The sequence below is a fragment of the Triticum urartu genome, chromosome 2A, assembly GCF_056163025.1.
Source record: "Triticum urartu cultivar PI428250 chromosome 2A, HENAU_Tu73, whole genome shotgun sequence".
NCBI lineage: Eukaryota > Viridiplantae > Streptophyta > Magnoliopsida > Poales > Poaceae > Triticum > Triticum urartu.
Window position 1 is genome coordinate 440,535,210 of NC_141874.1, and position 15,563 is coordinate 440,550,772.

Below are 15,563 nucleotides of genomic sequence, written 5' to 3' on the forward strand. Positions count from 1 at the left end.
CAACTTGCTTGCTCACGAAGACCTAGGGCACTTGACGAGGCCCATTGTTGGAATATACACGCCAAGTTCTATAATGAAAAATTCCCACTAGTATATGAAAATGACAAAACAAGAGACTCTCTATCATGAAGATCATGGTGCTACTTTGAAGCACAAGTGTGGAAAAAGGATAGTAGCATTGTCCCTTTTTTTGGCCTTCATTTTTTATTTGGCCTTTCTCTTTTTTATTGGAACAATGCTCTATTAAATGACGATCATCACACTTCTATTTATTTACAACTCAATGATTACAACTCGATACTACAACAAGGTATGACTCTATATGAATGTCTCCGGTGGTGTACCGGGATATGCAATGAATCAAGTGTGACATGTATGAAAATTATGAACTGTGGCTTTGCCACAAATACGATGTCAACTACATGATCATGCAAAGCAATATGACAATGATGAACGTGTCATGATAAACAGGATGGTGGAAAGTTGCATGGCAATATATCTCGGAATGGCTATGGAAATTCCATAATAGGTAGGTATGGTGGCTGTTTTGAGGAAGATATAAGGAGGTTTATCTGTGAAAGAGTGTATCATATCACAGGGTTTGGATGCACTGGCGAAGTTTGCACCAACTCTCAATGTGAGAAAGGGCAATGCACGGTACCGAAGAGGCTAGCAATGATGGAAGGGTGAGAGTGCGTATAATCCATGGAATCAACATTAGTCATAAAGAACTCACATACTTATTGCAAAAATCTACAAGTCATCAAAAACCAAGCACTACGCGCATGCTCCTAGGGGGATAGATTGGTAGGAAAAGACCATCTCTTGTCCCCGACTGCCACTCATAAGGAAGACAATCAAAGAACACCTCATGTTTCAAATTTGTTACATAAAGTATACCATACGTGCATGCTACGGGACTTGCAAACCTCAACACAAGTATTTCTCAATTTCACAACTACTCAACTAGCACAACTTTAATATCACTACCTCCATATCTCAAAACAATCATCAAGCATCAAACTTCTCTTAGTATTCAACACACTCATAAGAGAATTTTATTATTAATCTTGTATGCCTAGCATATTAGGATTATTTAAGAAAATTACCATGCTATTTAAGACTCTAAAAATAATCTAAGTGAATCATGAGATATCAATAGTTTCTATAAGACAAATCCACCACCGTGCTCTAAAAGATATAAGTGAAGTACTAGAGCAAAACTATATAACTCAAAAGATATAAGTGAAGCACATAGAGTATTCTAATAATTTCCAAATCATGTGTGTCTCTCTCAAAAGTTGTGTACAGGAAAGATGATTGTGGTAAACTAAAAAGCAAAGACTCAAATCATACAAGATGTTCCAAGCAAAACACATATCATGTGGTGAATAAAAATATAGCTTCAAGTAAAGTTACCGATAGAATTAGACGAAAGAGGGGATGCCTTCCGGGGCATCCCCAAGCTTTGGATTTTAGGTGTCCTTAGATTATCTTGGGGGTGCAATGGGCATCCCCAAGCTTTGGATATTGCCACTCCTTGTTCCATAATCCATCAAATCTTTACCCAAAACTTGAAAACTTCACAACACAAAACTTAAATTAGAAAATCTCGTGAGCTCCGTTAGCGAAAGAAAATAAAAGACCACTTCAAGGTACTGTAATGAACTCATTATTTATTTATATTAGTGTTAAACCTACTGTATTTCAACTTCTCTATGGTTTATAAACTATTTTACTAGCCATAGATTCATCAAAATAAGCAAACAACACACGAAAAATAGAATCTGTCAAAAACAGAACAGTCTGTAGTAATCTGTAGCTAGCGCAAGATCTGGAACCCCAAAAATTCTAAAATAACTTGCTGGACGTGAGGAATTTATCTATTAATCATCTACAAAAAGAATTAACTAAATAGCACTTTACAAATAAAAATGGCAGCAGTTCTTGTGAGCGCTAAAGTTTCTGTTTTTTACAGCAAGATTAACAAAACTTTCCCCAAGTCTTCCCAACGGTTCTACTTGGCACAAACACTAATTAAACATAAAAAACACAAACAAAACAGAGGCTAGGAAAATTATTTATTACTAAACAGGAGCAAAAAGCAAGGAATAAAAATAAAATTGGGTTGCCTCCCAACAAGCGCTATCGTTTAACGCCCCTATCTAGGCATAAAAAGCAAGGATAGATCTAGGTATTGCCATAATAGTAAGATAGATCATTAAAACTCATTTCATATTCTCTACGTTCGGCAGCAAGTTTTCTTTGAGGCAAGAAAAATTAATCAAAAGGGTAAAATTTAATGGGACAAAATTCCCCAAGATCAACCTTGGGAGGTATAGGTTCCTCCTTTGGTCCTTCGTATTGAACAACCAATTCATCATTATAAGCATTCTTTTGACAGAACTTTGTGAGCCTATATTCAAGAGAATATCCTAGTTCATTATTTCAAATGGCCAAATCATCATTAAGTTCATAAATTATATCAACTAAAACATTGGTAGGAACCCTTTTTCTAAGATTTTCATTGAAAGCAACATAGTCTAGAGATCGAAAACGCATTATTTCTTCTTGATCAAAAATGATAGCCTCTATGGGAGGACGGCAAGCGTCCACCCTATAATGCGCAAAGATTTCTTTGGCCTCTTTTATTATGAATCTAAACTCATGAGCCAAAAAGATAGTAGCGGCACGCTTAACAGAAGAATGCTCAATATTAGAAAATTCTAGGAAAATCCTTTATATGCAAGGATGCATGTGCATGAATTGTCTTTCAAGTTCAACTACAAGCATGGCAATAGCGTCCGCACGACTACTAGTTCTATGAAGGATAGAACTACCCATAGAAGGTAAAGCACCGGCACAAGTAAATAAATCTTGAATAACTCCTTTCCCAATAATATTACCACTACCAACACAGAATTTTTTTGTATGTAAGATGGAGGGTTCTTTAGCAGGAGCATCGGAATTTTTCATGATATTATTATTGTCCATATCGAAAATAATTTCCCCAATTTCAGACATAACGGTAGAAGGTGCAAAGGGCAAAAAGAGGCAAATAGAGAGAGGGAGGATAGAAAGAGAGGGCGAATAAAACGGCAAGGGTGAAGTGGGGGAGAGGAAAACGAGAGGCAAATGGCAAATAATGTAATGTGGGAGATAAGGGTTTGTGATGGGTACTTGGTATGCTGACTTTTGCTTAGACCTCCCCGGCAATGGCGCCATAAATCCTTCTTGCTACCTCTTGAGCACTGCGTTGGTTTTCCCTTGAAGAGGAAAGGGTGATGCAGCAAAGTAGCGTAAGTATTTCCCTCAGTTTTTGAGAACCAAGGTATCAATCCAGTAGGAGGCTACGCGCGAGTCCCTCACACCTGCACAAAACAAATAAATCCTCGCAACCAACGCGATAAGGGGTTGTCAATCCCTACACGGTCACTTACGAGAGTGAGATCTGATAGATATGATAAGATAATATTTTTGGTATTTTTATGATAAAGATACAAAGTAAAATAAAAGGCAATGAAAATAAATAAGTATTGGAAGATTAATATGATCAAGATAGACCCGGGGGCCATAGGTTTCACTAGTGGCTTCTCTCAAGAGCATAAGTATTTTACGATGGGTGAACAAATTACTGTTGAGCAATTGACAGAATTGAGCATAGTTATGAGAATATCTAGGTATGATCATGTATATAGGCATCACGTCCAAGACAAGTAGACCGACTCCTGCCTGCATCTACTACTATTACTCCACACATCGACCGCTATCCAGCATGCATCTAGAGTATTAAGTTCATAAGAACAGAGTAACGCCTTAAGCAAGATGACATGATGTAGAGGGATAAACTCATGCAATATGATGAAAACCCCATCTTGTTATCCTCGATGGCAACAATACAATACGTGCCTTGCTTCCCCTACTGTCACTGGGAAAGGACACCGCAAGATTGAACCCAAAGCAAAGCACTCCTCCCATTGCAAGAAAGATCAATTTAGTAGGCCAAACCAAACTGATAATTCTAAGAGACTTGCAAAGATAACCAATCATACATAAAAGAATTCAGAGAAGATTCAAATATTGTTCATAGATAAACTTGATCATAAACCCTCAATTCATCGATCTCAACAAACACACCGCAAAAAGAAGATTACATTGAATAGATCTCCACAAGAGAGGGGAAGAACTTTGTATTGAGATCCAAAAAGGGAGAAGAAGCCATCTAGCTAATAACTATGGACCCGTAGGTCTGAGGTAAACTACTCACACTTCATCGGAGAGGCTATGGTGTTGATGTAGAAGCCCTCCGTGATCGATGGCCCCTCCGGCGGAGCTCCGAAACAGGCTCCAAGATGGGATCTCATGGATACAGAAAGTTACGGTGGGGGAATTAGGGTTTTGGCTCCTCTTCTGATCGTTTGAGGGTACGTAGGTATATATAGGAGGAAGAAGTACGTCGGTGGAGCAACAGGGGGCCCACGAGGGTGGAGGGCGCGCCTGGGGGGGGGAGGCGCGCCCCTACCTCATGGCCTCCCTGTTGGTTTCTTGACGTAGGGTCCAAGTCTCCTGGATCATGTTCGGTGAGAAAATCACGTTCCCGAAGGTTTCATTCCATTTGGACTCCATTTTATATTCCTTTTCTTCGAAACCCTAAAATAGGAAAAAAAACAGCAATTCTGGGCTGGGCCTCCGGTTAATAGGTTAGTCCCAAAAATAATATAAAAGTGAAAAATAAAGCCCAATAATGTCCAAAACAGTAGATAATATAGCATGGAGCAATCAAAAATTATAGATACGTTGGAGACGTATCATTTGCAAGAAAGACTCATGAGCATGTAGGTACATTTCCTATATTTACATCTTTTGCTCTGATGCACATAGCCAAGATACATGTAACACATTGCTTACTCTGTCATGCTATGCATTCACATGTTCTTATATTCCATATTTACATGATTGCATACATATAGGGGGAGCCTATGCATGTTACATGTCTTTCCAAAGCTTTACCTGTTATTCTCTACATCTTTATCTAAAGCTTTGATGTATGTTGTCATCAATTACCAAAAAGGGGGAGATTGAAAGAACAAGTGCTCCCCGGGTGATTTTGGCAATTAATGTCAACATATCTCTTGTTGGACTAATACTTTCATCAAGCATATTTCAGATAAGTTCAACAGTGGAGTGGCATGGACTAGAGGATGTGGGACCAAGATGATGAAGACAAATGATTGGCTCAAGCTCAAAGCTCAGGACTCTACATTTTTCATTTTAGTGATCCAAGATCACATTGAGTCCATAGGAAAGCCAATACTATTAAGAGGGGATGAGGTGTTGCTTAATGAGGTTCTTGCTCAAAGTGCTTAGTGATATGCTCCACAACCCTCAACCACTTTCTCATATCCAAATATGTCCCAAACCAAAATTCAAACTCGGCCCCACCGAAATTTCCTATCAGGTGCCACCGAGTTTCTTGACATAGCCACTGCCAGAAACCCTAATCAATTTGGTCTCACCGATGGGATCTCGGTCTCACCGAGATGGGCTTGCAAACTCTTTGTTGCCTATTGCATTAATTTCGGTCTCACCGAAACATGACATCGGTCTCACCGAGTTTGCTTGGCCAATACTCTGTTTATCTTATTACCGAAATCGGTCCCACCGAATTTGTGTAATCGGTCCAACCGAGATGAGGCTTTACCCTAACCCTAGCACATCGGTCCCACCGAGTTGATCAAGTCGGTCCCACCGAAAACCCTAACGTTCAAATTATGAACTAAATCGATCTGACCGAGTTGTATGATTCGGTCCCACCGAGTTTGGTGATTTGTGTGTAATGGTTAGATTTTGTGTGGAGGCTATATATACCCCTCCACCCACTCTTCATTCGTGGAGAGAGCCATCAGAACATGCCTACACTTCCAACATACATTTTCTGAGAGAGAACCACCTACACTTGTGTTGAGGTCAAGATACTTCATTCCAACCACATAAATCTTGATCTCTAGCTTTCCCCAAGTTGCTTTCCACTCAAATCATCTTTCCACCAAATCCTATCCTATGAGAGATAGTTGAGTGTTGGGGAGACTACCATTTGAAGCACAAGAGCAAGGAGTTCATCATCAACACACCATTTGTTACCTCTTGGAGAATGGTGTCTCCTAGATTGGTTAGGTGTCACTTGGGAGCCTCCGTCAAGATTGTGGATTTCAACCAAGGAGTTTGTACGGGCAAGGAGATCACCTACTTCGTGAAGATATACCCTAGTGAGGCAAGTCCTTCGTGGGCGATGGCCATGGTGGCATAGACAAGGTTGCTTCTTCGTGGACCCTTCATGGGTAGAGCCCTCCGTGGACTCGCGCAACCGTTACCCTTCGTGGGTTAAAGTCTCCATCAACATGGATGTACGATAGCACCACCTATCGGAACCACGCCAAAAATCTTCGTGTCTCCAATTGCGTTTGCACACTCCAATCCCATCCCTTTATGTTCTGGCAACTTGCATGACTTACTTTCCGCTGCTCATATACTGTTGTCATGCTTGCTTGATATGTATTGTGAATGTTCAAACTTGTGCCAAAACTCCACTTCAACTTAAGGAAATTAAAAACTGCAACTTTTCTTGCTAAGAGTCTATTCACCCCCCCTCTAGACACCTCTTCTCGATCCTACAAGAACTTGATGAGGTAACTGTACCTTCTCTCTTATTGGATAGTAGTTCATCATAGAAATCAGTTCCAGTGATTCCTACACCAATTAGTGAGGAAGCTAATGATGATGATCATGAAACTTCTGATCATGTTACTACCGAACCTCGTAGGTCAACTAGAGTAAGATCCGCACTAGGGTGGTACGGTAATCCTGTTCTGGAGGTCATGTTACTTGACCATGACGAACCTATGAACTATGAGGAAGCGAGGATGAGCCCAGATTCCGCAAATGGCTTGAGGCCATGAAATCTGAGATGGGATTCATGTATGAGAACAAAGTGTGGACTTCAGTTGACTTGCCCGATGATCGGCAAGCCATAGAGAATAAATGGATCTTCAAGAAGAAGACTAAAGCTGATGGTAATGTTACTTTGTACAAAGCTCGACTTGTTGCGAGAGGTTTTTGACATGTTCAAGGAGTTGACTACGATGAGACCTTCTCACCCGTAGCGATGCTTAAGTCCGTCCAAATCATGTGAGCAATTGCCTCATTTTATGATTATGAAATTTGGCAAATTGATGTCAAAACTGCATTCCTTAATGGATATCTTAAAGAAGAGTTGTATATGATGCAACCGGAAGGTTTTTTCAATCCAAAAGGTGCTAACAAAGTGTGCAAGCTCCAGCGATCCATTTATGGACTAGTGCAAGCATCTCGGAGTTGGAATATACGCTTTGATAGTGTAATCAAAGCATATGGTTTTATACAAAGTTTTGGAGAAGCCTGTATTTACAAGAAAGTGGGTGGGAGCTCTGTAGCATTTATGATATTGTATGTGGATGACATATTGTTGATCGGAAATGATACTGAATTTCCGAATAGCATAAAAGGATACTTGAATAATAATTTTTCAATGAAAAACCTCGATGAAGCTGCTTATATATTGGGCATCAAGATCTATAGAGATAGATCAAGACGCTTAATTGGATTTTCACAAAGCACATACCTTGATAAAGTTTTGAAGAAGTTTAAAATGGATCAAGCAAATAAAGGGTTCTTGCCTGTGTTACAAGGTGTGAAGTTGAGTCAGACTCAATGCCCGACCACTGCAGAAGATAGAGAGAAAATGAAAGTCATTCCCTATGTCACAGCCATAGGTTCTATCATGTATGCAGTGCTGTGCACCAGACCTGATGTGTGCCTTACTATTAGTTTAGCAAGGAGGTACCAAAGTAATCCAGGAGTGGATCATTGGACAACGGTCAAGAACATCCTGAAATACCTGAAAAGGACTAAGGATATGTTTCTTTTTATGGAGGTGACAAAGAGCTCGTCGTAAATGATTACGTTGATGCAAGCTTTGAGACTGATTCAGATGACTCTAATTCACAAACCGGATACGTATTTTTAGTGAATGATGGAGCTGTCAGTTGGTGCAGTTCTAAGCAAAGCATCATGGCTGGATCTACGTGTGAAGCGGAATACATAGCTGCTTCGGAAGCAACAAATGAAGTAGTCTAGATGAAGGAGTTCATATCTGATCTAGGTGTAATACCTAGTGCATCGGGTCCAATGAAAATATTTTTTGACAATACTGGTGCAATAGCCTTTGCAAAGGAATCCAGATTTCACATGACAACCAAGCACATCAAAATATGCTTCAATTCCATCCACGATCAAGTCAAGGAGGGAGACACAGAGATTTGCAAGATACATACGGATCTGTATATTGCAGACCCGTTGACTAAGCCTCTCTCATGAGCAAAACATGATCAACACCAAGACTCCATGGGTGTTAGAATCATTACTGTGTAATCTAGATTATTGACTCTAGTGCAAGTGGGAGACTGAAGGAAATATGCCCTAGAGGCAATAATAAAGTTGTTATTTATATTTCCTTATATCATGATAAATGTTTATTATTCATGCTAGAATTGTATTAACCGGAAACTTAGTACATGTGTGAATACATAGACAAACAGAGTGTCCCTAGTATGCCTCTACTTGACTAGCTCGTTAATGAAAGATGGTTAAGTTTCCTAGACATGGACATGTGTTGTCATTTGATGAACGGGATCACATCATTAGAGAATGATGTGATGGACTAGACCCATCTGTTAGCTTAGTACTATGATCGTTTAGTTTATTGCTATTGCTTTCTCCATGACTTATACATGTTCCTATGACTATGAGATTATGCAACTCCCGAATACCGGAGGAACACTTAGTGTGCTATCAAACATCACTGCGTAACTGAGTGATTGTAAAGATGCTATATAGGTGTATCCGATGGTGTTTGTTCAGTTGGCATATGTCGAGATTAGGATTTGTCACTCCGATTGTCGGAGAGGTATCTCTGGCCCCTCTCGGTAATGCACATCACTATAAGACTTGCAAGCAATGTGACTAATGAGTTAGTTGCAGGATGATGCATTACAGAACGAGTAAAGAGACTTGCCAGTGACGAGATTGAACTAGGTATGATGATACAGACAATTGAATCTCAGGCAAGTAACATACCGATGACAAAGGGAACAACGTATGTTGTTGTGCGGTTTGACCGATAAAGATCTTCGTAGAATATGTAGGAACCAATATGAGCATCCAGGTTCCACTATTGGTTATTGACCGAAGATGTGTCTCGGTCATGTCTACATAGTTCTCGAACCCGTAGGGTCCGCACGCTTAACGTGCAATGACGGTATGTATTATGAGTTATGTGACTTGATGTACCGAAGGTTGTTTGGAGTCCCGGATGACATCATGGACATGACAAGGAGTCTCGAAATGGTCTATACATAAAGATTCATATATTGGAAGGCTACATTCAGACACCAGAATGGTTCGGGTCGTTTCAGATAAGTTTCGGTGTACCGGGGGTTACCGTACCCCCCGGGAAGTTATGGGGCCTCATGGGCCTAATGGTGGAAGAGAGGAGGCGTACCAAGGTGTGTCGCGCGCCCCCCTAGCCCAAACCGAATTGGACTAGGGCTAGGGGGGCCGGCCCCCCTTTCCTTCTCTTCTTCCCTCTCCTTCCTTCTTTTCCTACTAGGACTAGGAAAGGGGGGAACCTACTCCTACTAGGAGTAGGTTTCCCCCCTTGGGCGCGCCCCTTGTGGCCGACCCTCCTCCTCCCCTCCTTTATATACGGGGGAGGAGGGCACCCCATAGACACACAAGTTGATCTTTAGCCGTGTGCGATGCCCCCTCCACAGTTTTACACCTCGATCATCCTGTCATAGTGCTTAGGCGAAGCCCTGTGTCGGTAACTTCATCATCAGCGTCGACACGCCGTCGTGCTAACGGAACTCACCCTCGGCCTCAGCTGGATCAAGAGTACGAGGGACGTCACCGAGCTGAACATGTGCAGATCACGGAGGTACCGTGCGTTCGGTACTTGATCGGTTGGATCACGAAGACGTTCGACTACATCAACCGCGTTACTTAATGCTTCCGCTTTTGGTCTACGAGGGTACGTAGACACAACCTCCCCTCTCGTTGCTATGCATTTCCTAGATAGATCTTGCGTGATCATAGGAATTTTTTTGAAATACTGCATTGCCGAATAGATAAATCATTATCCACTCCTAGCTACTTAAGCATGATATGAGCAACTATAAAATCTAATTGTCAATATAAACATGTTTGATCATAATATGTTGAATCATGGATATTGAGTTAAACATATTTACAAAAACATAAACAAGTTGAGTTCATACCCGCCTTTCCTTGCCATAGTCACTTCATCAAATATCGTCATTATTGCCTTTCACTTGCATGACCGAATGATATGAAAATAATAATAGTGTAAGAGTGTTGTGGACACAGCTGAAATCTGCAAACATTTTATTCAAAGGAGAAGACAAGGTAAAATGGGCTGTTTGTTAGATCAACAATAATGCATATGAGATTCACTCAACATTTTCACCGTGGTCTTCTCATAATGACGCAACGAAAGAAAAGAATTTCAGAGAAACACACTGAAATATTTTTGGAGTTTTTGATTTTTCTTTAAGAAAGCAAATTAAAGAAGGAAAAACAAAAAACAAGAAAAACTATTTAGACGAGAAAGCTCCCAACAAGCAAAAGAAGAACGAGAAATATTTTAGGGTTTTCTTTTAATAATACAACTAATTTAAACTAGAAAGAAAAAACCGAAAAGAAGCGAGAAGTATTTTCGATTTTCTCAAATTTTTGCAAACACACAAGAAGAAAGCGAGAAAATAAAACTAACATGGACTATACAATGAAAAGGATGAACGCTGACAATTGGAATGAAATATGTGAACATATGAATGTTATGTTGGTGGGAAATACGTGCTCCCCCAAGCTTAGGCTTTTGCCTAGCTTGGTAATCACCATTCATAGTAGCCATCCGGTCCCGTGTGAAAGTGCTGAGGTGGTGGCACCTGAGCGTCCCACTCCTAAACCTCATCCTCCACCGCTGCCAACGCATTCCATTAAGCAACGATGTCCTCTGGTAGGATGGTGTATCCGTTGATGGCATGAGAGTCAAACAAAGCAGGTGTAGGCAACGGAATACACCTCATGCCAGAGACGGATACACCATCCTACCAAATGAACAAATTGCGTGACCTCTTGGTAGAATCCGGCCTCGTTTATGAAGGCAATGTGCGGCCATTCGCACAGCCGGACCTCCATCCTATGCAGAATGTTGAGGTCACTGTCCGAGGATTCCCCAAGGACTCCCTTGGTAGTCCGCTTCAAGGAACTCCTCCGGAGGATATTCATTTCTCCTATGAACAAATTTCTGAAATTTTTGGGCCACGAAATGATGTGAACATGACTTCACAAGATTGATAGCAACTACTCATATGGATGTCTAGAGGTTATATCAAGCATTCGAACTACTTGGAACTCAAAGAATTCAGCATGCAAGCTCATTTTCAATAGCACAAAGAGCAGATAATTATGCAAAATATAATCTGCTAAAACAAAAACTAATTGGAGCAATGGAGGAGTCACATACCAAGTAATAATCCCCTAAAATAGTTTCAGAAACGGATCTCCAAGCAAGGAGACCGAAAATCGTAGGTTTGGGAGCAAGAATGCGCGCGTGTGAGAGAGCTACCAGGAATTTTTGCTGGAGGTAAGAGACGAGGTGGGCTAATGGGATAAGTGAGGGGGCCCCTACGGGGCCCACAACCCACCAAGGCATGCCCAGGGGGTGGACGCGCCCTGGTGCCTTGTGGGCACCTGGGGCATCCCCGGGGTCGTTTTAGTGCAAAAAGTTCTTAAGTATTCAGTAAAAAATCATCTAAAAGTTTCAGGTCATTTTGAGCACTTTCATTTTGGGGCACTTTTATTGCACAGATAATTCAGAAAACAGGATATTCATGGCATTTTATTGCATTTAATTAAAAATAAACGAAAATATAAAGTGAGTACAGAAGGTTGTGCCTAGTAAATTCATCGACCACATGCCTCTAAAAAATAAACCATTAACAAAGTTGATCAAGTCTTATTAACAAACCATTTTGGATTAGCATGAAACTGAAGAATCTTCGTAAAACACTAAGTTGCCTCAACGGGGATATGCGTCTCCCCAATAATAAGTGTTTCATATTTCTTTTTGACAATAGGAAGAGGGGAGACGCATATCCCCGTTGAGGGGAAGGCCTAGCCTATCAAAGACTAGCATCTTCAAGCAGCTTCAAGCATCTTGCAGCATGTAGAAGAGTAAAGAATAGAAGTTTATATTTAACAAACATGTTGTAGCATTAACGCCAAGATATCCTTCCTCGACTCCCTCCGAGAAAGCAATCCCGTAGCCAACATATCTGAAGTATCCATTTCTACTTGTAAAAGATCAGGATATAAGTCTGAATGTCTGTTACCATGGACATGACTATTAATAGATAATCTTCCCTGCAGGGGTGTACCATGTTTTCCAACACGCTTGATTACTCTAGTCAGACACACTTTTCTGGGTCAATGCCTGGCCTCGGAAGATCAACACGTCATAGCCCTACCTAGGCTCAGCAGAGAGGTCCCCGCCGTCTACATCCTAAGCACTCCAGGGTCTGGGCCCATCGCCCGTTGTACTCCAAGTCGTTTCGAGCAGGGCGGGTCTAGGCTACACCACTACAGGATGGTGCCGGCCCAGCCATGCCGCAATGCTGAACTGGACGTCTAACAAAGCTTCGGCTGATACTACGTCGTCGAGGCCCATAACTATTCTTGCGTGGTGGTTAGTGCGTAAAGGCCAAAGGCCAACTCAGAAAAAATACCAAAACCATAGTGTATTATTAGATTGCAATGACGAGTAGAGACTCACGGTTGATGTGACCCCATTGCCCCGTCTCATTGACTTATGGCAAGGGCCCAGAATGCCCGGCCGTGCCACGTAATTATCTTGCGTGTGATCTATGGGCCCACCCGACTTTCACAAAGGTCTCAAGTAAACTCAAGGTAACCATGTGTCCAAACATCAAGGGGAAAACCCGAGGAATCACCCTCGGTGGATTCCACTCGATGTAATCATCAAGGTGAACATATGAGGAACCACCCTCGAGGTTCACACTTGAGGTGTTGCACGACAGAGCCGTATCGAGAATGGTGATGGAGAAATCACCCTCGTTGACCACGACCGAATTGCTACCCTACAGAATTATCATCAGGAGTGCGTTACAAGGTATCACCCTCGACAATATATAGTAGCTCTGAAGAGTCGAGCAACAAAAGGGGCGTGATGTGATGTGAGGTGTCGGGCTCTGATCGTCGATCACGTTGATCAAGTCGTTGATGATGAAGCAGGGGCAACAAGGACAAGGTGGGGGTCACTGAAGGATCACTAACAAACCTATACTAAGCAGTTTAGGATAAGAAGGTAGGTAACAATAAGCAGGTTACAAAAGCAGGCTATGCATTAGAATAGGAGCAATCAATTACAGTAGCAAAATCTAATGCAAGCATGAGAGAATGAAATGGGCGATATCGGGATGATCAAAGGGGGGGCTTGCCTGGAAGCTCCGCTGAAAGGGAAGAAGGGTCGTCGATGACGTAGTCGATCACAATGGCATCAACATCGGTCTTGGGGTCTACCGGAGAAGAAGAGGGGGAAGAAAGAGTAAATACAGAGCAAACTAATGCATGACAGGAAACATGCAAAGATAAGGGGGTTCTAATGCAGTACTACGCGATACCGGCGAAGGGGAAAAACATCCCGGAATGTTGCCCCAGTGTTAGGCATTTTTGGACAAACGAACTGGAGGGGAAAGGTTCGATATTCTCTATGCTAGGGACGTGTGGAGGACAAACGGACAACATAATTGGTTTCATCTCGTCGTTCTGAGCAACTTTCATGTACAAAGTATTTTCATCTGACTTACATTTTATTTTATATGAATTATTAAAGTTATAGCAATATTCTGAAATTATTCGAAAATAATGATTAACACGCTAGGTGCACCTAGCTCTGCTTACACAGAAGTGTACCAGAGAATGACATGTGGGTCCAAGGGGGTCCCGGTTGACCAGTCAAAGTTTGACCGATCAACAGGGATGGGGCCCGCTGTCATTGACTGTCTAAGTTAATTAGCGAATTAAACAGGTTAATTATGTTAACTAAATTAAGTTAATTAAACGAATTAATTTATTAATATTTATTTTCTTTAATATCTTTTTTAGGGCATGGGCCCCGCCCGCCAGGGGCATAGGAGGCCACTGGAGGGCTACCGAGTGCGGGCGAACGGGCGCCCGGGCGCGGGCGAACCCACCTGGGCACTGTGCCAAGGCGCAGCCCGCCCGGGCGCGGGGGAGGCCGCCGGCAAGGTGTGGGTTGGGGCCGCGGCGGCCGGGACGCAGCCGGCGAGTGGACTGCTCGGCGCGAAGCCACTTGAGACGGCGCCGGCGAGTGGTGGTGGCAGGACGCGGGCGTGGTGGCGAGTGGGTGGCGCAGGGCGGCATCACGACCGGGGTGGGCAGATGGGTTGCGGGCGGTGCAGGGGGCGAGTAGTGGCCGGCGGGGTGAGGACGGCGGGCGAGGCCGCCACGGGGTGTAGGGGCGAGCCGGCGGGAGCGAGGCGAGGCAGGCTGCGCGACCGAGCTGAGTAGCTACGCGCGGCAAAGGTGGACGGCGGCGACGCGAGCGGCCGCGGGAGGAGGGACAGGTGCGGGCGACAGTGGCAGCAGCAGCTGGGCAGCCGAGCGGAGCGGCTGCGGGGGCGTAGGAGACAACAACGGCGACACGCGGGGATGGGGCGGCGGATAGCGGCCAGTGAGCGGAGGGGCTGAGTGGGTCGCGGCTAGCAGCGGGGCTGTAGAGGAAGAGGCAGGGTGAACTGCAGAGGAGCGGCTAAGGTGGGGCTTCGTCCACGGCGGCTACGGTGACTAGATCGAGCAAGGAGGAGAGTGGGGAAACGAACGGTGGCTCACAGCGGGGCTGTAGGGGGCCGGCAGCGTGCTCGGGGAGGCGGTGATGCAGTGAATCGATGACAAAGCAGAGGTGGCGGCCGACGGAGGGGAACGGTGCGGGCGACAGTGGTGACGCGTCCCAGCCCTGATCTAGCAGCGAGGAAGACGTAGGCCACCCCGGTGGAAGCCCTTGGACAAAGGCCGATGGAGGGCGGCGACCGGTGGCCACGCGCACGGCAAGGCCACAATGATGGCTGCGCTCGGGGGGGGGGGGGGGGGGGGGGGGGGGGGGGGAGGTGCTGCGGCCTTATCCTCTCGGTGAGGCCGACGAGGTGGTCGGGGTCGACCTGACCCCTATAGCGACCGCGCCATGGGAACAGAGGGAGAAGGGACCGGTGGGGGGTAGGTGGGCTGGCTGACTGGGCCGGCCAGTTGGCTAGCTGGGTCGGACGGTTGGCTAGATGGGCCGGTTGGCCCAGCGTGGGGGGGGGGGGGTTCTTTTCATTTTATTTTTATTTAACTTTTTTATTTTTTAT

The 15,563-nt window shown here is 43.8% G+C and overlaps 1 long non-coding RNA gene across 1 annotated transcript; it reads right to left on the reverse strand.

Annotated features, from left to right (window-relative positions):
- Positions 1-3,949: 3,949 nt before the first annotated feature.
- Positions 3,950-15,293, reverse strand: LOC147985394 (uncharacterized). The gene is made up of 3 exons (XR_015616681.1): positions 15,049-15,293; positions 13,635-13,712; positions 3,950-10,486 (listed from the first exon to the last, which is right to left on the reverse strand). It is a non-coding gene; the product is annotated as an uncharacterized LOC147985394 (long non-coding RNA).
- Positions 15,294-15,563: the final 270 nt, after the last annotated feature.